We start from the raw sequence: 4,925 nt of genomic DNA on the forward strand, positions 1-4,925 counted from the left end.
TACATACAAACGGAGGATGGCTGTGTTCCAATAAAACTTTATTTACAAAAACAGATGGCAGCTGTTTGACCAGACTAGTAGGCTATAGTTTGCTGACTCTTGATTAATAGATTACTCAGGCAAGGTACAACTAATTACAATATTTTGTAAGTTCTTGCATCTGTAGGACTGCTTTGATACAGGAGATAAATTATTGTTGTATCTGCATTCCCTAAGTCCCTTGAAAATTTTGCTTTACTGTTTTCTTGCTTTGTATTTTGTTATTAAAAAGTTCAACACCATTCTGACTTACTTTCCTATATAAATGACTTGTTACCTTGTCTGCAGGTCCAGAGGGTTTTAATTTTTTTTAGCCTTTAAATTCTAATATTCTGGGTCCTATGATAGATTATTTTGATACACTGTTTCATATTTTATTTCAGTGAAATTTGCATAGGTAATAATTTCAAATGGTAGTTATTAGCTCTTTTGTTCCTGTCATTTGTATCCATTTAAATACTTTGCATCTATTATCTCATAATTTACTTGTAGTCACTTTTGAAATAATTGTCTTTTTACTCAATTTCTTTCCAGTATTCTGCCAGCTCTTTTTGCAACTATTTCTATTCAGAATTTTACATTTGTGAGTTACAGTGTTCTTGCATTTCTATAATTTGTTGGATTAAACTTAATTCATGTTGCAGTGCTGTATTATCTTCTGCCTTGTGAGTTTAAATAGCATTTTCATGGGGCGCCTGGGTGGCTCAGTCAGTTAAGTGTCCGGCTTCAGCTCAGGTCATGATCTCATGTTCGTGGGTTCAAGCCCCGCGTCAGGCTCTGAGCGGACAGCTTGGAGCCTCGAGCCTGCTTCAGATTCTGTGTTTCTCTAGAGAGAGAGAAGGAAACATCCCCTGCTCATGCTCTGTCTACCCTTTCTCTCAAAAATAAGTAAACATTGAAAAAAAATTAAAAGAAAAAAATAGCATTTTCATAAGCTGAAAAAGCATGATTTATACTTTCTGTACTCTGTGTATTACGTTTATTCTTGCTTATGATAAAGTGTGTTGACTTCCTGACCGGCAGTAACAGATCATTCTACTGGGACCAAGGTGTTTGGTTGCTTACTCTATTTCTTGGATCAAGAGTGCCCTCTTCTGTGCAGTTTTTAAAAAAATAAATGGCATTTTGTTTGTATGGTTGGGGATTGTGTATTTGGATTCTCTATTATAACCATGTTGCTTATCTTCAGCCCCTTCTTTATTTTTGCCATTAGACACTTCCGCTTGCCAAGGTGGTTTTCCCTCCCCTGGAAATGCTGCCTTCCCAACCCCACACCTCTGTGTTCCCTCATTTACCAAGGTCGTTTCTTTCTACTTGCCAGCCATGACTCTGATACCAGAAAAAAAAAAAAAAAAAAAAATCCATTCACTGGAAGAGAGAGCCCAGTTATTAATGTGTAAATATTTTTTAATGATTAAAAACACTTTCATATGAGGTTGTTCAGCAGCAGCTGATGGTTCAGTATAGACAACTAAAAGCTGCTCCGTTAAATACGTTTTTAAATAGTTAACATAAAAATGTATAAAGAATAATGCCACAAACTTAACCATATCCACTGCTCCCCTTAAAGAATAAGACATTACAAGTGAGGTCTCCAGGTACTTACTCCCTCTCCAATTGCGTCTCCTCTTTCCCTGCCTTTGGCCTCCTCAAATACCTACCGAAGCCGGATACAGTATCATCTCACACATTTCTAACTTTATTTATGTGTATCATATATAAAGTTGTTTTTCTCAATTTGCTTTTTTGAGATTCATCATGCGGATATACGTATCTCTACTTCGTTGATTTTTAACTACTGTATTCTATCGTGTGACTATATACAATTTATGTGTACTATAACTCCCTGTATTCTTTACAGGGATTAAGGTCATTTTTGTTGTTTTGCTATTAGTAACTGCTTCTATGAACAGTCATACATGTCTTCTTACATACATGTGTAAAAAAGTCTACATCAAGGAGTGGAATTTGTGGAGGGTAGGGTATGAATGTCTTCAACTCTATAAAATATTGCCAAATTGTTCTCCAAAGGGATGGCAAAGATTTACACTGCCAAAACAGTATATGCAAACCATTACTGCCCTATATCCTTGACAATATTGTTATTGTCCAATCTTGAGGGATTTTTTTTGCCCATCTGTGCATGTAATTATTCTGATTTTATTTTTTTCTAGTTTTATTGAGATGTAATTGACATGTAACATTGTGCAAGTTTAAGGTGAACAACATAATGGTTTATGTTGCAAAATGATTACTAAGTTTAGTTAACATCTATCACCTCATACAGTTCTAATTTTTTTCTATAACAATTTTTAAGATCTACTCTCTTAGCAACTTTCAAATAAAGTATTCTTAACTACAGTCACCCTGCTGTACATTACATCCCCAGAAATTATTTATAGTAATCAAAACAGTATGGTATTGGCATAAAAACAACGGAACATAATCAAGGGCCCAGAAATAAGCTCATGCATATGTGGTCAACTAGTATTTGAAATATTTGACAAGGAGGCCAAGAACACTTAATGGAGAGAAGACAGTCCTTCAATAAATGGTGCTGGCAAAATTGGATATCCATGTGCATAAGAATCAAAGTAGACCCATCACTCACCAAAATTAACTGAAAATAGATGAAAGACTTAAATATAGGACCTGCAATCATACATATCTTAGAAGAAGAGAGAAAGCCCCTAGACCTTGGTGTTGGTGATGATTTTTTTTTTTATATGTGACACTCAAAGAATAACAGAAACATCAAACAAAAAAACTTCTGCACAACAAAGGAAACAATCAACAAAATGAAAAGGCAACCTACTGAATGGGATAAAATATTTGCAAACCAGACATCCAATAGGGGTTAATATCCAAACTATATAAGGAATTCATACAACTGAATAGTAAAAAACAAAACAAAAAACATTTAAACAATCCAATTTCAAAAAAATAGGCAAAAGCAAAAAAAAAAAAAATCAAATTTAAAAATGGGCAGAGAACCCGAACAGACATTTTTCCAAAGAAGACATCCAGATGGCAAACAGACACATGAAAAGATACTCAACATCACTCATCAAGGGAATGCAAATCAGAACCAAAATAAGGTATCATTTCACACCTGTCGGAGCAGTTATTATCAAAAGACAAGAAATAACAAGTGTTGGTGAGGATGTGGAGAAAAGGAGACCCTTTTTATCCCATTTCTTTCCAGTATCCTGTCAGCTTTTTGCAACTGTTTATATATTTCTGTTCAGAATTTTAAATTTATGAGTTATGGCATTCTCACATTTCTACAATTTGTTTGATTAAACCTAATTCATGTTGGAGTGTTTGTATTAAGTTTTCTTCGGCTTTGTAGGTGGGTTTTTTTTTTTTTTTTACATTTTATTTTATTCCTAAACACATGACATCTTTTTTCTTTCCAAGTTTTTATTTCAATTCCAGTTAAACATAGAGTGTAATATTGGTTTTAGGTATAGAACTTAGCGATTCAACACCTTCCATACAACACCTAGTGCTCATTACAACAAGCACCTTCCTTAATCCCCATCACCTATTTCACCCATCCCTGTACCCCTCTCCCCTCTGGTAACCATCAGTTTGTTCTCTATAGCTAACTGTCTCTTTCTTGGTTTGCCTCTCTTTCTCTTCACCCTATGTACATTTGTCTTGTTTCTTAAATTCCACAGATGAGTGAAATCATATGGTATTTGTCTTTCTCTGACTGACTTATTTCACTTAGCATTATACTCTCTAGCTCCATCCACATCACTGCAGATGGCAAGATTTCATTCTTTTTTATGGCCGAGTAATATTCCATTGTGTGTGTGTGTACCACATCTCCTTTACCCACCCAATGTCAATGGACATTTGGGTTCTTTCCATAATTTGGCTATTGTTGATGATGCTTCTATAAACATTGGAGTGAATGTTTTTGTATCCTTTGGATAAATACCAAGTAGTACAATTGCTGGGTAATAGGGTAGTTCTATTTTTAACTTTTTGAGGAACCTCCACAGTGTTTTCCAGAGTGGATGTACCAGTTTGCATTCCCAGCAACAGTGTAAGAGGGTTCCCCTTTCTCCAGATCCTCACCAACACCTGTTGTTTCTTGTTGTCAATTTTAGCCATTTTGACTGGTGCGAGGTGATACCCTATTGTAGTTTTGATTTGTACTTCCCTGCTGAATGATGTTGAGCAACTTTTCACGTGGTTAGCCATCTGTATGTCTTCTTTGGAAAAATGTCTATCCATGTCTTCTGCCAATTTTTTAACTAGATTATTTGTTTTTTGGGTGTTGAATTGTATAAACTCTATGTATTTTGGATACTAACCCTTTATCAGATATGTCATTTGCAAATATTTTCTCCCATTCTGAAGGCTGCCTTTTAGTTTGGCTGATTGTTTTCTTCACTGTGCAGAGGCTTTTTATTTTGATGAAATCCCAGTAGTTTATTTCTGCTTTTGCTTCCCTTGCATCAGGAGAGGCATCTAGAAGAATGTTGGTAGGGGGAGGAGCCAAAATGGCGGAGTAGCATGGAAGTTTTCTGCTTCTCTTGTCCCTGAAATGCAGCTAGACCAATATGAAACTATCTTGTATACTTAGAAAATTGATCAGAGGATTAACACAACAATTTGCATAACTTGAGCCACAGAACTCAGCAGGTATGCGGCACAGACAGGTGACCTGGGGAAGAGAGAAGCCGTGGAGGGTAGGGAGCAGTTTTTGCTTATGGAGAGAGGATGGAGACAGCAGGGAGAGTACAGGAAAACTACTACCCTTGAAAGCAGCTGGAGAGAAAGAATGAGATGCAAACACTCACAAGGGATGGATGAATAAGAAAGAAAGAAAGAAAGAAAGAAAGAAAGAAAGAAAGAAAGAAAGAAAGAAA

The sequence above is a fragment of the Panthera uncia genome, chromosome B4 (genome assembly GCF_023721935.1).
Source record: "Panthera uncia isolate 11264 chromosome B4, Puncia_PCG_1.0, whole genome shotgun sequence".
NCBI classification, from domain to species: Eukaryota; Metazoa; Chordata; class Mammalia; order Carnivora; family Felidae; genus Panthera; species Panthera uncia.